Source organism: Pteronotus mesoamericanus, unplaced genomic scaffold, assembly GCF_021234165.1.
Source record: "Pteronotus mesoamericanus isolate MK-2021 breed Mesoamerican mustached bat unplaced genomic scaffold, CSHL_Meso_final scaffold_174, whole genome shotgun sequence".
NCBI classification, from domain to species: Eukaryota; Metazoa; Chordata; class Mammalia; order Chiroptera; family Mormoopidae; genus Pteronotus; species Pteronotus mesoamericanus.
In genome coordinates this window covers 6,295,438-6,315,062 of record NW_026555309.1, presented here as the reverse complement: position 1 = coordinate 6,315,062, position 19,625 = coordinate 6,295,438, and positions in this window count along the sequence as shown.

The window sequence follows — 19,625 nt, the reverse complement described above, 5'->3', positions numbered from 1 at the left end:
AGATAGAGGCTTAAGATGGCTTAACTGTCATTTCTGCTTACCTTTTAAAGACTTGCATCAGTGTCATCTGAGGCATCTTTGTGGTCTATTCCTACGCAACTGAAAATATTAAAAATACAGATGGAACTTTGGGATAGGGGCCATGCCATTCACGTTAGGCTAACATATTTTGGCTAAGTTGCTTGTTTCATACAAAGGTTTCTACGGGCATTGATTTTTTTTTTTCATGTTGACATTAAATGGGAAAGCAAAAAAAAATTTTTTTTTCCAGAAAGCCCACAGTTTTCTACATAAATGGGTTCAGACTTAGTTTTAATGGAAGTGAAACATAGTCAATAGAGGCAAATTAAAACCATATAATTTTGTAATCTTAGTTTAGCTATAATTGCAGCAATAAAACAGTGGAAAGAATAATTGTGGAACATATGTTTGTAAGTGACATTATCTAGGTGACTTCCCCTTTACGGCAATGTGCTGTCCTATTTGTTTCCCCCTCCCTATGTATTGGAATGACAAACCTGCAAGCCTGGAGTTAATGCTGATTGCAGCAGCTGCTTACACATGGAGTCTCCATAGCAACTGTGAAGGTTGCCATGCAACCATATTCTTATAGGGACAGTGAAAATGCCCAAAGGCTTACTAAAAATACATGGGGAAAAAAATCTGAAATTTTCTTACTACTTTTAGTGGTTATAAAGAACTATGATACAAGTTGAAAGCACAGGTCAAGCAAATAAAAACCCAGCCCTGACCTTTCAAAAATTGCTTGCTGTTGCCTGAAATCTCAAGCTTTATTCACAGAGATGACTTTTGATCGATTGTAAAATTGGTAGCTTATGCTAGGCAGCCCTTGAAGATAGGAAGATTCAGTATGCTGCTATTGGTATTCCTTGGGAGGTTAAAGGTCAGGAGAAAGTCATCAATGCAATATTGATTGGTGGGGCTGAAAAATGCCCATGTTTACACCTTCGCTATGCTTAGGGTTGCGTACCAAGCCGTAAGTAGACTCATGCAGCTTCTGAGCGTGCTCTGGAACAAACCATTCCATCAGCAAATGTGACATCACTTCAGTCAGCTCAGCTGTTTCTGCAGCTTTCTATAAATAGCTAGATAAAAAATTGAAGACTACTTGCAGAGCATTTAGCCAACCAATCTGCTTATCTGACGATTCTAGTTTTTAAAATCTTATTATTTATGTTTTGCATTGTAATTTCTTATTTTAATAGCAGAATCTTTTTGGCATTCATATAAAATATGCTTATATATATGCCTTTATTATATCTCAACTATTTTAAAAGGTCATACTTTTAAAAAATTGAATAGCCATTGGTCAGCATCTAATGGGATAGGTTATATCCTAACACCTGATCATACATGCTCACATATCTATAGATTTCTTATTTAATTTATCATTTTAGGAACAAAAATTTAGTAAACAAATGATATATCAGACAAGATATCATCAAATTATAATATTGAAAGGTTTAAAAACTTGTTGGGGTAATAACAAAGAGATGAATATTTGAAAAGGATAAAGAATTTATGTGCATTTTCTTCAATCATATTTCACATTAATCAGTCATATTCTAACATTTTGCTATGCAATTTTCTCAAAGATGGTTATGAGGTTATATTTTCAAATGAATCAATTTCTGTACAAATACGCTGAAACTGCAAACTGTTTATACTAGACTAATGCTAACATTGCAATGTTTTGTGTTTAAGGCATTTCTAAGTTTTCCTTAGATTTTTGTACCAGTAAAGACAATAACAAGTTATCTGGATCATAGTAATAAAGAATTTCACTGCTTCAAATTGGCAATATAGACTTCCTGGAAATTTTGTAGGAAGCCTGTGTCCACAGTACCAAAATATGTAGTTAGCTTATTTGATCTAGTTAGAGGAGCAAATGGACACTTTGTTGCCAAGACATTAAATAGCGAGACTGAGTTAGGAATAAATATATACTGATGCTTAAAAAATAGAATAAACTCCTATCAGTCTGAAACATCCTTAAGAACAATAAAGAACACACATCTAGTAAGCAAAACTCAATCTGCGTACCAGCTCATTTTACTGTTTTTCGTTTTTTCTTTTCTTTTTTTTCTTTTTTCCTTTTGCTGGCAGCAGTTTGTGTTTTTAAAAACCTTTATCACCTCCTTTAAGAAAAATTACAGTAGAAAATACAATTTTCATTCCAACTCTGTTCTTTTCTTACAATAATGAATACAGATATCCTAGACCGTTAATATGTTTTTTCTTTTCCATATTTCTTTTTAATTAATAATTCATAAAGAGTATATAGCAAATGGCATTAAATTAATAACTGAATTGAGAGCTAGATTTATTTTTTGAACATTTACTTTATTATATAAGCAGATAATACCTAGAACCAGACATAAAATTCACCTATAGTATAGAGACCTGAAGTAACAATTGTTCTTTGAGAGATCATTAAAAATTAAATATGTAAAAAATTTAATAATCAGTAGATTTGACACCAAGTTACCTGAACACAGCTAACACTTTTAAAATTTAAAAGTACTTGAAATGACATTATTCAAGCAAACTATGAACATGTACAAACAAACTATGCAATAAACCACATAAATGATTTAAAGAGCAAGGTTGTAGATTTATACTCCATGCTGCTATTTCTTAAGCTGCATATTCTATGACATAAATGGAAATATGGTATAGCATGCAAGTGTGAAAAAAGTAAATTAGTATTACCGTATCTCTATCTTCCCTCCCATTGCAGTATTTGAAATCATGAGAGGAAAAAATGTGCTAGTTTTAAGATTTCTTTTCTTAGAGCTATTTGCTATATTCAAACTATACATTTTTATTTTACTTTACTCTGGTTTGATTTTAAACTTGAATTTCTTTTCAATTTTTTGAAAAGCAGTTTTGAATTTGCATTTAATTGTCTTGTTTATGTTCTCAAACAAATTTAGGAATATAGGTGGACTACTTTTACTTGATTTTATACATACTTCTATCTAAATATGTGAAAATCCCCAAAATGTTCTGGCTTTTTAAGGTTATTATAATTTAAATTGGTTTTTCAGAACCATCCTAAAATAGTGAGAAAAGTTGTGTGGAGATTTTATTTTAAAATCGAATAGAATTAGAATGTGTAATTATTATGATGACTCTGTTTCTCTAAAAATACCAATACATGTTTATCTATGTCTAAATATAATACCAGGCCCAAGGTTACACTTAATCTTTGAGCATTGGTTCTATGTGGTCACCAAAAATTTTCAAGTGAGCATGTGATAGCTTGGAAAGACAATTTATTAATAGCAAAATTTAACTATTTATTAAAATATAATAAAATGTATTTTAAAAACAATTATGTGATCCAACTTAGGTCAGTATCTTAGGGCATTATCAACATTTAAAAAAAATCAAAACTAAAAAAATCTTTTTCATTTTTTTATATGGCAATGAACCATTAAATCTCATGAGTAATGTTGAAAAAAGCTGGATTGTGCCTAGATTGCTCTTTACCCAGGATGCACTAGCGTCTGCAAGATTCTGAATAGAGACACACCTGCTAGCTAGCTGATAACACTCTGGGGTCATTTCATTGAAGAAACTGTCAGCCAGGAGGTACTTAAAATAAAGCCACAGACAAAATCATGACCTGCACTGTTGAGACTAAAAAGGTGTAAAAGCAGAAAGGAAATGTAGATAAATGCACATTCCTTTGTACCATAACAAAACTTTTACATGTAAATTCAACTGAATAGGAAAGAATGGGGAAGAATGTTTCCCTCTAGAGTGGAAACAAATTAGATTGTTCAGCTGCATATTTGGCTCTCAGCCAAAGGAGTCGTGTGCCATGCTTGTTTGCCTACCAGTGCTGCTTAGATTGGCAAATGCCCATGCCGTTTGAAGAGGGCAGGCAGATGACTGGATGCCTGCCAGGAAGTGTGTGGGACTGATGCCACTGCTGGACTCCACAGCCTGGTAGGAACGAGGAGTACAAAGGCATTCAATAATCTGAATGTCCCTTTGCTTCAAGAGAGTGGTGCCAGGCAGCATTTAATGAGAGATTGCTTTGTTACAAAGTCCTCAACATCAAGTGGGCTGGTGAGCTCATTAACCTGACTGCAGCAAATAAAAAAGGCACACTCAGAAGACTCCCATGATAGCCTACTCAATGGTGTAAGAGCCCTTTTGCTTCCTTTATGGTGATCCATTAGCAAGCAGCAGTGTAAACACCATAAAGCAGGCCAGGTTTCTGATTGTTCAACTAAAGTCTGTTTCCCCTTGGGGATTATACCACCAGTTGATATAGGATTTTTCCTCTTAAGATTTCTATCTACTACTTAATGACCTTCTTGGCAATGAAGGATTTGGGGGGTTGCTTTTAAGAGCAGAGCTCCCGTTAAGGGAACATGAATACTTCAGGTGTCTGCAAGAAGGTAATGATGTAGGACATAGAGAGAAACAAAATACGAAGTCAAGTAATCCCAAGGGGAGATCTGGCCGTACATTTCTGAAGCCCAAAATGGGGAGCACATTACATTACTTCCCTATGTTCCCATTTATTTTTAGCTTTCATGGAGCTTTACGTTTATATAGGATGTAGGCCACCCCTGCAGTCAGGAGACAGTTCACTGAGCGTCTGTCTCTGGGCGCTGCTGGGGCTCTCTGGGGATTGCATTACTCAGCAAAGACTCTCCAGCAAGGGTTCGTTTCTCCTCCATCTGAAACATAGGTGATGGTTGGTTGTGCAAAAATAAACTTAGAACATCTAAACAGATTGCTACAGAATTTTTTTTTTGAAAATTGTCAAACTAGAAAAGCAAAGGAAGACCCAAATGAAAACACTAAACATTTCAACTTTACGTCTCAAGAAGTCTAAAGGCCATCTGTTGCTTCGTTATGTGTTCAGTTACTAATCTGATGATGTCAGACTAGGGGGAATGTATGTATTTAGAGATTGGTTTGAAGAAGGAGTATAAGCCTGTTACCAGGTCACCAGTTCAAATCCAGGACTAGTCACCGATGAGAACCAGTCAGTGTCTTTTGACTGACATTTGGTGGTCAAGGTAAAATGAGTTAATCACCTTGGTCTTGTTTTCAGTTCACATATGTCTTCAGTAATCAAAATTACTCCCTATATTTGCAGCCTAGTCTGGACATAGCAGCCATTATTTTGGTTTTCTCCATAATCATTTTTGAAAAAGGATCTAGTCCGACTGTGATGGAATCATGTGTGAGACTGTCCTAGCACTTTGTTAATTTTCTAAAAAAATAAGATATATCAGACTAACTTGTGCATATTTCTGAGTGAAATATGATTCAATGACGAGAAAATTGAATGAAAAGTAAGAAAATATTGAAAATGCTTTACATGTTAACAGCATTGAATCCATTCATTTGACCATATAAAAACAAAGGCAGTTGTGTACCTCAATTTCCCAATTGGTATAAATAAGACATTTAAAAAGGTTATAGTTTATATCTTATCTATATATTTATATATAAGTAGTACATATAGATACACCTATGTATCTATACATAGATACCTGCATAGAAAAGTTAAGTTAAAATATTGATCCTATTTTGAACTGGTGGCTTGTTCAACTTAAAATGGAAAGTACAAAAAAGAATGTACACTTCACTGGCATACGGGAAATAGATTTTTGAAGGTATGGTTAGACCACTAAACTATCAGAAAGGCTGAATAAATATTTTAGAGGTTTCTTACTAGGTGGTGAGCTTTTGGAGGGGAGACACCATAATTTATTTTTGTCTTGTGTATCTTTGTCCTTATAGTGCTTTACATAAATAAATTAAAATTCTTCTTTAATTTATTATATAGATATTTCTAAGCAGGGAGATAGGATTACATAGTGGAAGAAGCAAGGGTTTGGAAGTAAGTCAACCCTGAATTGTAAATCTAGCTTTTCCACTCATAAGCAATGTCCTTGGACAGGTTACTTAACTTCTCTAAACCTCAGTTTTCTCACTTATAAAACAGAAACGTCTCCCTCTCATAGGAGATTAAAGGGCTCAAATCTGAAAAGTAACTTGAACACTGCTGGCATAGAGTAGGTGGTATTGTTACCGTAATTTTCAGTAAATTGCTATTTTGAGCTCCTTTTCCTTCCTTCATCCTGTACTTATCGAATATCTACTGTTGTATGCTCATTTTATTAAGCTCTGTCCCATGATCTCCATATGATATATTATATTTGCTGCTATGATCACCAGTGGTAACACAATCTTTTACAACTGTAAAAAAATTATGTTCTATTTCCCACAAAAACTAACCATAAGACATGATGTAGACAGCTTATTGATCAACTCTCCCTTGGTAATGATAAATACAGAAAATCTAAGAAAAAAGTAAATCATCTTTTAAGCTCTATAGTATGCCCTATACAGGGAGCTGGGTATCAATATTTCTTTTATTTTTAAAACAGTTCAAAAATAATATTGACCCATTTGGTACTGTGAACTACAGTACAGAAGTCAGCCAAAGGCCGATGTTCCACTAGGAGGCAGCACAATGTCGTGAGAAGGTACAGGACCATGAGGTCTGTGAAGACCTGGGTTCAAATCAGCCTCATCAGTGACTAGCTGTGTGTGACTTGACAATGGTCTTTTTACTCCCTCAAGGTCCTTTTTATTTTCTTTTTATTTAGGGAGTGGGCACATGGCTTTCTTTGAAGAGTTACCTAGAGAATGCCTTAAATAGCACTGTGCAATGCAAGGTACACCTAAGGCATTTTGTAATTGCTTGTTGTTTGACACCTAATGTAAGAAAAATCATGAACCTGAACCTTGAAAGCTGCCCATGGCTGGTTTTGCAGCTAGAGACCTGCTAGGCAGATCTGAAAGTATGTAATGAAATGGTGGTAGAGAATGAGATTCTACAAACTGCTGGGAATATCAGAGGACAATAGATTGGAATAGTGTGGAGTGGGGAAAAGAAACAGATGTTTCTGTTGACCTTATGCTGAGTCAGGAAGAAATTGTGTGCTTGTTGTGTAGTGGAACTTCAAAGTGACTGATCAGGGAAAATAGAACAAGCCTAGAACTAATTGTAATGACAGGAAATATCTAGTCTAGGAAGCCATATTTTTTTGGGACGGAGTTATGTGGCTTCATTAATCTTTTTACTTGTCTCCTTTAATCCATTTTTGTCCTCTCTTAAATCCTTTCTACATTGAAGCTAGATTTTTTTTTCAAAATACATATCCTATCTTAATGCCCCCCCCACCCCCGCCTTGACTTTCTTATCCTAATTCTCCTGGCCTGAATCAGCCTTCTCTGGAGATATCCATGGGCAAGGGGAACATTCAAAAGAGAAAATGCCACAACTGCTATAATTTAAGCCAGTTAACAAAAGTCACTGTTTAAATGAATTACATTGTCTTTCTGTCTACAATCTGTTCATTTACTGAAAGTGAACAAACTAATATTCTGTGTGCAAAAAAAAAAAAAAGTTCTCAAGAACCCTGGTTCTGTGAATTCATCTATATTTATCACTCAAATCATTCCCTGTTTAATCTTACTTTTTGTCCTCCTTTTATCCAAAGCCGTTACATTTTAACCACCCTTCCCCCCTGCAATGTGAATCTCACAAGACCACATGTTACTCTGCCTCTGATTATTAGTTACTACATTTGCATATGTGTTTGCCCATTACAATGTTATTAGCTCAAGGAGAGGACCTTGTAACAGAAGTTACCAAGGGTGACACTGTGGAGCTCTTTTCAGCAAAGACCTTTTTCAATATGGAGCTGTCATTTTTGTAGTTGTAAGAATATTGTATCTTCCTTTTCTGGCTTACCTTACTAATGCCTTATATATTTTGTGTACAAAAATGTTCTCCTAAATGCACTAAGTTAGTTATTATAGTTCGATTAACATTACACAAAATATTGCTGATCATAAAAAAACCTATAAGATTTCATGTATCATAACAGACTATCCATCCAGATACAAGTAAGCTCAATTTAGTGTCCCAATTTGTTATAAGGGCCTAACATGTTATATAATACTATTTGTAAATATATTTTCTAAAAATAACCTACACGCACACTTATTCATATATAATACAACCATCAACTGTCTGGCTATAGCTGTCTATGCTTTGTGTGCTGCAGTCTCTCAGCCAATAAGAGCTAGTGCTACATTCTGTGCTAGACTGGCTCTCTCAGCCACAGAGTCAGTGTACCATACTGCAAATACTCTCAACTTTAGTGTCTCTTTTTGCCATTATTACATAATTCTTGTGAATAATTTTGACTCAGGATAGCTGCCAGAAAATGTGATAGACCTGTATACCCCACAAATCAAGCAAAAACTGTATTTCCAAACATAAGGATTAATTTTTGAAAGTTGCTGAAAGAAGCTGATGAAATGGTAGGGAGCACCAGACAGAGATGATAGACAATTAGGGACTGGTGCTTTGATTTTTATAAAGGCCATCAAAAGTATCAGCACAGCATGGAAGTATTGACCAACCATTATATGAACTGTGGTTGCAAACACATATAGCTGGAAGCATGCCATCATTTTAGGAAATTTGGAGAAGCGAAAAGAATGACTCTATCTCTCTGTTTATCTAGATGATGCTGAGAGTACATAATCTCTGTAAGAACTATTCAGTTATTGCTGATTCAATTCTCCCATTTCTAGAAACGCATCCAGCATGCTCAATAGGATATCCTTCACATGCCAAGATCTTAGTCTAATAGACTTTTCTGGTCCAGGAAAAGTTTCTTTTTCAGATCAATACTACCCATCACCTCTAATGGTTCCCTAATCTTCTGATGATGGATTTAGGGCCATGTATGGTTTGCTTCTTGTTTACCTCTCCAGATTTAGCTTTCGATGTTCATCATCACACTGTGTCCTTTGAAGGTGTCATTTTTAAAATCTAGAATGTTCTTATCCTGTCTCTTTTCTGAGTGAAACATAATCCTTTGGCTCTTCTTCCTAGCATTCCTCTTCAAGGAAGCCTTTACTGACCTTTCAGACAGGCCCCCATGCAAATATGCCTTCAGACTGTTAACCTCTCCTTCATTTGCATGTCACAGTTTATAATTCTTAGTTATTTATGGTACTATGTTATGATAAAATCACATGAGAGTAAAGACGATGTGAATACTTTTACCCCAGCACATAACACAGTATGCTTGGCACACTGTAGATGCCCAATTAATTTTTGTCGGAAGAGTGAATGGATGCAAAGTCAATTTCTAGTTTGATTTTCTACCATCCTTCTATTTCCCTATGTTCTTTATTTTCCAATTATCGTAATGTCGATATAATATTCTTCAAACAAGTAATGGGCTTCCGCATTTATCTGCCTACGTTTACAATGTCTCTTCAGTTTGAAATGCACTTCATGTACATTGAAATTATGCTCATAGCTTAAATACCTTGTTCTCAGATGTTCATTTCCTTTCCCCCCACTAACAATTTGTTGTTTCTTTCACAGCTCTCCTACAGCATTTAATTTTATCTTTAGTACTTTTTTCTTTATTCCACTTTTACTTTAATCATATTGTATGTTCTTTGTGTTTCGTCGATTTGGGCTGCTATAACAAAAAATCATGGGCTGAGAAGCTTAAACAACAATTTGTTTCTTACAGTTCCTGGTTTACAGACAGCTGCTTTTTCACTGTATCTTTACAAGACAGAGACAGAGAACTTGAGTCTCTTTCTCTTCTCATAAGAGCACTAATCTTATCTTTGGGGCTGTACCCTCATGACCTCATGTAAACCTGTCTACCTCCTGAAGGCCCCATTTCCTGAAACAATCCCATTGCAGGATTAGTATTTCAAAGTATAAATTTTGGGGGAACACAAATGTGTGCATCCTTAGCACTCAGCGGGCCAACATTTTGCAGATATTCTTTGTTCCTCCTAGCTCTCACCCCCGCCTCCGAACACCGATAACATGTAAATGTTTCTAGTGTTTTGAATTAAATTGAAATGTACCAAAACGTGTATTTTCCAGGTCTTCAGGAGGCTGGTCCTTGATAGGGAAGATTCAGAGTGTGAGCAGGGCTACATTCTCGGAGGGCTGTGTTGGCAAAGAGGACCCTCTGTGGGGGGACACGGTGGAAGAGGAAGAGGGGCGAGGCAGCACAAAGGCTCCCGGAGAGGCTAAGCCTAGGAGGGGGCAGAACAGCCTTTGTGGGGGCTTTGGAGGATGGACTGATGGCGTGCTCAGCACATTTGGTTTAGAAAGACTCAGTTATTTCTGTAAACCCTGCTTTCCCCTTCAGGAAAATCTATGATAAAGCTCTACCTCATTCTTTAAGTTTTAGAATTGAATTTATGGAGTCTGGGGAATGGGTGATAATGAGAAGGTATAGACATCCATACAGGTTGCTTTTTGTATATTATGTAACATTAAATGCTGAAAGAAAGGTAAAATTGAGGTTAGAAAGGTACAGACAGGCTTCCCAGCCACAAGGAGAAAAAAGCCTTTTAACTCATTTTTCCCCTCACGTCATTTTATTATTTTATATTTCTACAATGGTCCCCAAATTATTCATTCATTAAAAAACTTACCATAACATTTGATGTAGTCACTGGAGCATTAAAGGTCATTTATGGTTTATGTAAAATTACATTGTGTGAAATGACATATCAAGTCCCAATAGGCTAACGAGAAAATATACCAATTTGGGGTTAAGGATGTACTTAGGATAGTGGATGTGATGTGAACTTTCACAGTTCATGAAGTTTAGTAAACTCTTAGAGAATGAGAATGAAGTTGATTGCTGATGTTTGTTGAGGAGTGACATGGAAATAGAAGGAACCAACTTATTTATTTGAATGTTGTAAAGTGTCTGCAGCACAGCCCTGCTGGATTTAACTCTGAACAGCAATTCTGGATCTGTAAAAGTCCTATTAACAAAGATCAGCAGGAAAGAAAATACTACAATTTTTTATTGTGACTTATTTTTAAACATCCCTTATTAAAAATTATTTTTATGTATAATAGGGGTTTATCATTGTTCAGCTATTTTGACTTTACCTTCAAGAATTACTTGGTCAAAATTAGAAAACATTGAACAGTTCTTTCCATGGAAAAATTAAGTGTGTAGGAAATTACTTATTCTGCTAAGAAAATTCCTTAGAGAAACAAATCCCTCCCATCTTCCCTTGACCTCACAGGTAACTTCAACTCAGCGCCATCTCCTGAGTTACAGTTGGGTAATAGAAAATGCCACAGTAAGCAATGTCATACTTCTAACCTGTTTTTATTACAGTTTTGTGCGCATCTTCTTTTTTAAAAAACAAATGCTGGTATTATGGATATGACAGTTCAAAAATGTGTAGTTTTGTCATATACTTCATGAAAAACAACAATTCATCTATATTTAATAACTATGTTAGAATTCTCTTATTCAAGTTGTCCTAGACTTTTCTTTTATAGACTAACTAATCTATGATTCTAAGCTTTTTCATAGGACTATATTGCAAAGACTTTCTTTAATATCAATCATTTGTTATAGAGCCCCCCACCCACCGTGTATAATATATATATATATATATCCAGAAAGTATCTAGCCATGGACTATGAAAAACAGAGACATTTACTGAAGAAGACACAAGATACAAGAAACATTGTACATAGGATAGTAATGCCTCAGTCCCCTTCAAAGAAGGCACCTTGGGACCTTGCACAGTTTTTCCAATCACTAGCAGCTGCCCTGTTGTGTTCTCTTGAATCTCTCCAACTGTCTGACATCTCTTCCCTTTCAAAGGTGATTTTAGTTTTGGGAAAAGCCAAATGTTACAGGGTGCCAAACCTGGGCTGCAGGGGGGCTGAGGCACCTGGGTGATTTGGTGTTTCATGAAAAACTCTACACAAGATGTGATGCATGAGTGGGTGCATTGCCATGATGAAGCTGCCAATCACCACTTGTCCATTGCTGTGGCCTTCCGAATCACCCAAGTAGTTTCTGTGGAGGAATGTTCAAGCTTAATGCAAAATATGATGCAGATTTGTTGCTCTACTCAGTCAGTCATTTTGAATGTGAAGGACACACAGTCTACATGCTCGCTCAATGGGGTCTACCACCCCCGCTGATTGGTACAGTGAAGTTGTCATTGTTCATGCATGTGAATTCCAGTCCACTCTCCTTGGCTGCCAGGTTATATTGATGTCACACAAACCATTCTCATTATATTAACAATGGCTGGGCTTTCTGGACAGACTATTATTTTTATTTATGTGTATATATATGTATATGTGTGTGTGTGTATATACACACACACTTATTTACATATATAAATTATATATACACATATAAAATAATATGTATATATACATATATAAATTAGTATATATGTATACATATACACACATATAAATATAAATAGATAATGTATGTACAAATAAATATATACACAAATATACACACAAATAAATATATACACACCCATATTTGTGTGTGTGTATATATATACATATATATTTACTCATTTATTGACAACATTCTAGGTAGGAATAAATAGCAAACAAGCAGACACGCTTCCTGCTTTTCTGGAGCTGGTTTTCCAATGGGGCCCTGACACTGTCCCAAGTCACTAAGGAAACTGAAGAATGTGTAAGACACAACTCTCCCTCCCCAAGAAATTTTACTCTAGCAGGAAGGAAAGAAAGAAATAAAATCAACTTGCATTAAACCTATGTACCAGGTCCTGTGCAATGTGCTTTTACAAAGGTAATGTCATTCAACCCTCAAATACTTTTCCCAGTTATATATTATTTTCTCAATTTTTAAAAGTGGAAAATGAGGTTCAGTAAAATTAAGCAGTTTCCCAAAGATAACACCAGTAGGTGGAGTCAGGCTAGAACAAGGTACTTTGAGACATCAAGGCCCTAACAATTTTTACAAAATTATATATGCAAAATAATGCAAGACACTGTTGTAACTGCTGACACATAGGAGTTGTACTATATCAGTGCCTCTCACATTTTAGTGTGCCTATGAATCACCCAGAAATTTTCTTTTAATTCAAAATATGATTCAGTAGTTGTGGGATGGGCCCTGAGATATTGCAATTCTAACAAGCTCCAATATGATGCTGCTGGCTCCAGGACCACAGTTTGAGTAGCTAGAGCTATAGGGATACAGAGGTGAGAATAACAGTTCAGGTGTGGGAGGACCTTAAAAAAGAAGTGACATTTGGAAGGGCCCTTGAATGACAGGTAGAATTACAAGTCAGAAATGAGGAGGAGGAGGTGAAGTGAGCACTTCATGTAGCAGAAAAGCATAAGTAAGGATTTGAAGGCCAGAAAAATAAATGGAAAGCATGTTGTGGAATGATTAAGGAGTCTATGATAATAAAGCAGTAGGTAATATGTAAGAGAATAACTCATAATTACAAACTGGAATGTAGATTTTGAATAGACTATAGGGGTCCTCAATGTGAGGCTAAGGATTATGAAATTTGTTCTAAATGTAAGAGAAATCCATTGTAGACTTTGGAATTTTATAGCACTATGAATAAAGTATTTCTTTAAGAGATTTAATCTAGCAACATTGGGTAAGAGGCAAGAAAAAGCAATAAATTAGGATATTTTGAAATGATTTAGATATTAAGTGATAGAAAAAAATTTCAGGGATAACAGGAAAAACACAAAAGAATCAGCAAATGTTAATATCAATTGTCATTTGAGACCACTTAATTTAATAGGGAAAAGTATGGAGTCAATAATGAATCTGAATTTACCATCTATGTTATTAGCAAAATGGTGCTACCACTGACCAACTTGGGGAAAGGAGAAATAATTGGTTAGAGAAAAAAATAATATGCTCACTCTAGCATTTGTTCCCCAAATCCAATTCCTCTCATTACTGGTTTCATTCTTACAGAGACTGTCTTTGGTGCCCATCCTCAGCAAGTAAGTACTTGGATTGATTCTAGAGTGAGGTTTTGTGGCAAATGTAGGAAAATAACATTTGTTGATAAAGATATGATAGAATGTGATGTCTGTACTAGAATAAGAATAAGTGAAACTAGAGGTTGTGAAGGATGAGAGGCTGGAAAAAAACCCAGAGGATCTAAATTTACTTTATATCTTAGTGAATTGTGAGCAGGTGAAGTGAAAGTAAGGAACTGAGAAAATCAGAAGAAACTGGTTATGACCAGAGTAGAATATTGGAATAAAATGTTTCAGAGGTGTGTCAGATACAAGTGCTAACAATATCCAAAGTTACCACAGAAGTATATGGATGAAGTGGGATAGTGGAATAAGGCCTTCGAGTTCAAAAGCTTCTGATATTTTGATAAGAAATTATTATATGCTGTATTTGCATGAATAATAAAAACTATTAGGTTGATAGAAGATGAGATATAGACAATGTGAGCCAATACTAGACTTGAGGACTGGTAGGTTTTTGTGAGAAAGAAGAAAATTGTATAGCGGGATGGAATTAGACTTACTGGGGGAGAGAATTTGGATAAGGCTGTAAAAATAGAAATCTGAACCTGATGATGGGATTTAGAGAATTCCAATACAACTTCCTGTTTCATGTACATGTATTTATTTATTTAATTTTTTGGTGGAGGTTTGGGTTGGAGAAATGGCAAAAGAGAGATCAAATGATACCTCTGTATCAGAAAGAAATTTAATAACCAAGTGGAGACTGAGTTGGAGATAGATAGAAGGAAATCAGGTTTCATTGAGGTAGGAAAGTAAAAAATACACATTGTAAGCAGACAGCAAATAAATGGAGGCATACAAGAGTCACCACAACAAGGTGGAATAGTAGTAGGAGAAGCCAGAGGAAATAATGTACTACATCCTGATACCCTGAGCCCTCCCCTAATTTGAAAGTTTTATATCACCACATGACAAGAATTTCTGACCAAGATAGAGGCATAGGTAGATAGGCTTTGCCTCCTTGCACAACCAAAAGGATAACAACCAATTTAAAAGAAAAAACAACTAGGAGTGGCCAGAAAATTAAATTTTATGGAAGTCCAATAACCAATGACTTAAAGAAGAAACACTTATCTAGACTAGTAAAAGGGGTGGAGACAGGCAACTGGAGCAGAGAGGATGTGGGCAGCTGGTGGACCAGGAGGTCATACATTTGCATGAGGATAAAAACTGGGAGGAACAACTGAGGAGCAAGCAATCCCAGCAGACCGTGCAACCCAGGGTTCCAGCACCAGGAAAATCAAAGCCTCATAACCTCTGGCTGTAAAAACCTGTGGGGGTTGTGGCAGCAGAATAAACTGTCGAAGTCTCAGGAGAGTCTGTTTGAGGGGCATATGGGGTCCTAGACGGTAGACAAATCCACCCACCCAAGAATCAACAATAGGATAGCATCTGGAAGGGTGTCATTTGTTTGTCAGAGGTAGAAGTGACTGAAAGTGGGGCAAGAGCTTAGCAAGTAACATTGTTCCCTCTCTAACTGCCTCACAAACTCTGGCTGTAGAAACCTGTGGCAGTAGTAGTGGCAGAGGAAACTGCCGGTCTCTCAGGAGAGTCCATTTGAGGGGCCCAAGGTGTCCTACAAAGTATGCAAGCCCACCTGCTCAGGAATCAACTGGAAGGGCTCCAATTGCTTGTGGGAAGTGGGGGAAGAGTGAGAGTTGAGCAAGCGGCATCATTCCATCCCTGACCACTCTCCCACATACAACACCTCAAGTGGCAAAGCCTATTGCCCTGCCCTGGCGAATATCTAAGGCTCTGTCCCTTACAATGTAGTAGGTGTGCCAAGACAAAGAAATATGGTCCAAATGAAAGAAGAGATCAAAACTCCAGAAAAAGAACACAGAGATAGTGACACAGAGATAGCCAACCTAGCAAATGCAGAGTTCAAAACACTGGTCATCAGGATGCTGAGAGAAATGATTGAGTATGGCTGCAAAATAAAGGAAGAAATGAAGGCTATACAAAGTGAAATAAAGAAAAATATATAGGGAACAAACAGTGAAGGGAAGGAAACGGAGACTCATATAAAAAAGTTGGAACAAAAAGAAGAAATAAACAGTGAAATGGAACGAATGAAGAAACAAGAATTCAAAGAAATGAGGAGAGGCTTAGGAACCTCTGGGATAACTTTAAATTGTACCAACGTCTAAATCATAAGGGTGCCAGAAGGAGAAGAAGAGCTAGAAACTGAAAGTTTATCTGAAAAAAAATAATGAAAGAAAACTTCCCTAATCTGGCCAAGGAAATAGATATACAAGTCCAGGAAGCTCAGAGAATCCCAAACAAGTTGTACTCAAAGAGGACCACACCAACACACATCATAATTAAAATGCCAGAGGTTAAAGAAAGAGAGAGAATCTTAAAAGCAGCAAGAGAAAAGAATAAAGTTACATACAAAGGAATGTCCATAAGGCTATCAGCTGATTCCTCAAAAGAAACCTTGCAGGCAAGAAGGGGCTGCCAAGAAATATTCAAAGTCATGAAAAGCAAGGACCTACATCCAAGATTACTCTATCCAGGAAAGCTATTATTCAGAATGGAAAGGAAGATAAAGTCCTTCCCAGACATGGTAAAGTTAAAGGAGTTCATCATCACCAAGCCCTTATTATATGAAATGTTAAAGGGACTTACCTAAGAAAAAGAAGATCAAAACTATGAACATTAAAATGACAACAAACTCACAAGTTATCAACAACTGAACCTAAGGGGGAAAAAGGCTAAGCTAACAATTAGAACAGGAACAGAATCATAGAAATGGAGATCACATAGAGGGTTATCAGCAAGGAGGAAGAAGGGCAAAAAGGTACAGGGAATAAGAAGCTTAATTGATAGGTACAAAACAGACAGGGGAGATTAAGAATAGTATAGGAAATGGAGAAGCTAAAGAGTTTATATGTATGACCCATGGACATGAACTAAGGTGGGGGAATGCTGGAGGGAATGGGAATACCAGATGGAGGAGGACAAAGAGGAGAAAAAAATGGGACAACTGCAATAGCATAATCAATAAAATATACTAAAAGAATCACCATGTGACAAAAACTATTACCATGCCTTATTTCATTGATAACAATCTCCGGAGGCAGATACCATGATTTCTATTTGTAAATGAACAAAACAAAGAAGGTGAGCCAGAGTTTTGGTGACAAGTCAAACAATTTTGAAGCTATAATGTTGAATGTGCCATCTACGTGAATGCTGGAGTTGACCATTGTAATGGCAAGAATTAGAGGGAATCCAGCTAAAGACATTAAGCTAGCGAAGAGCATAATTTACCACAAAGTGAATATTCTTGGCTCAGTATGACATATCACTTTTGTGGTATGTGCAGGAAATGAAAATCTGAAACTCATGAAGTAAAAGAGAAGAATGCAGTAGCAAATGAATAATGAAGTGCTTCTGTAGTCAGAATATTTCATTGGAATAATTTGGAAGATTTACCAATTCTGTTGTTGCAAAGGTGACGTTGGTGCATTGTCACTATCTAGACCAGGTGTCAGTACATGCTAACTGTACAGGGACAGTTGTAAGTAAATGCTTTGCAAGCCATACAGTTAGTCACAACAGCTTGACTCTGCTGTTTTGACATGAAAGTAGTAAAAGACAATACAGAAATGAATGAATGTGACTGTATTGCAATAAAATTTTATTTACTTACAAAAAGAAAGGTGCAGACTCAATTTGGTCTGTAGGCTGCAGTTTGCCAACCCTTGGTCTGGACATTTCTTCTTCTAATGGATAGACTTTTCAAATCATCTTGATATAAAGAGCCTCAGCCATAATAAGAGAACTGCTCAATGATTTTTGCATTTATTACCCTAATCATTGAATCTATAATTCTCTGATACCATAGATTAAGTTCTACCACAATCATTACTTGATTATTTATACTTCATGCCCACACTTGATTCTGTGACACTGGGCTTGTCTTTTGAGGATGACCTTTCTTTTTGTCTTTTGTCTTTGGTTTCTGATTGCTACAAGATGTTGAGATAATTTGAAATGATAATACTGTCTCTCAAAGTATTAGATAGTACACCCAGCTTGGTGCCATGAATTTAATGAACACACATTTATTATTAGGTGGGTTACAGAACTGTGGAAATATAGGAAATTAAAAGTGTCCTCAAAAATATTATAAAAATGTTTCTTGATTCAAAAGAGGATTTATTGAGCTCTTATTTAAAAGTTTGAGGGATGGGTATGGAAATTACAAATATTTTCCTCTCCAATACATGTTTCTTCACAATCAAGGATCACGTTGATGTGACATATCACGTATTTAAATAGCACTATTCTTTGGAGAATGTGTAGTTTCATAGAATGTCTCAGATAAAAACAGATATTTGTAATTTGAAGAAAATTTTGGACAATCCCATTATACTCAATATTAACAATATGTCACCACAGTGGTATTAAATACCAACCTTGCATTAAACAAAATAGGCCACCAAAACATGCTCACCAATTGAGAAACAGCGTTTCAATAATTATGAATAACTTTTGTCGATTGTTCTCAGTTACTTAAAGTGAGCTTTGTGTCTTTGTGATGCTCATAATTTTTCTTTTGCTTTTTCCCCCTATGGTGTAAAGTAATATATTGCAATATGTATTTGAATTCTCTTTGCTACATAGTGTTCATTAGGCATAACATTTCATTTTAATGTTCTTCTACAATTTCAGATTATATAAATCTAGAATCAGAGCTATCATTTATTTTTATTTTTTAAAACAACCTCTTCATGTACTTCAAATCATTGCTTTGGTATCACCTCTGGTGTGTTTAATGTTATGGTACCATCTTACTTACCTCCTTTATGTGTTTCAGAACAAGACCTTCTCAGGTGAGAGGTAGGTAGCTGGTTACATGAGCTCAGAATCATTATTTTTATTAGCAGCCATAGAAACATCTACCTGAGAGATACAGGATAGGTAGATGGAAGTTATAGCTGATGTAAGGTTGGAAAAAATAGGTAAGAATAGATAATAAACCACACTTAATTCATCTTCTTATTTGTTACTTCATGATTTTTTGAAAGCTGAGATGTTCTGTGACTAGTATACCTAGTTTATTTCAGGTTGATTTGAATCGTGTATGTTTATGATGGTGTTCTTGCTCTGTGAAGCATGCAAAAAATTTAGGGTGGATGTTTAATTTCTCTGTAGGTCTGTATTTACTTGGGGAAGTGAAGCTACTTAGCTCAGGCTAATGCAATTAAAGTCCAGGGTCCGATATTCTAGCATGAATCATATAGCTTTTCTTTGTTCTGTAGAAACCAAGTGCATCTGTCATCCACCCAAATACGTCACCTAGGTCCATGACTAGCTGACTCAGGTGCTGACATGGAGAGGAGGCTGTGCGTGCCCATTTCAATGGGAGGAACAGCAGAACGTTCATGTTTTACAGGCAGTAAGTCATTCAAGTGATCTGTTTACAAAATATCTGACATACAATAGTATATAAAGACAAATAAGTTGAATGTGAGTTTCCTATTCATTTATCTATTATCCTGACAAAGCAAACACAGTAAGATAGTAGATGCTAAATAGGTTTTGAATCAAATCAAACTTCTGGTTAAAAGTTGATAAATTAGAAGGGAACTTTCTAGATATGTGTTGATATGTGCATATTTTACAGTCTTGCAAACTTACGGTCTGGTCGTTATTATTATTATTA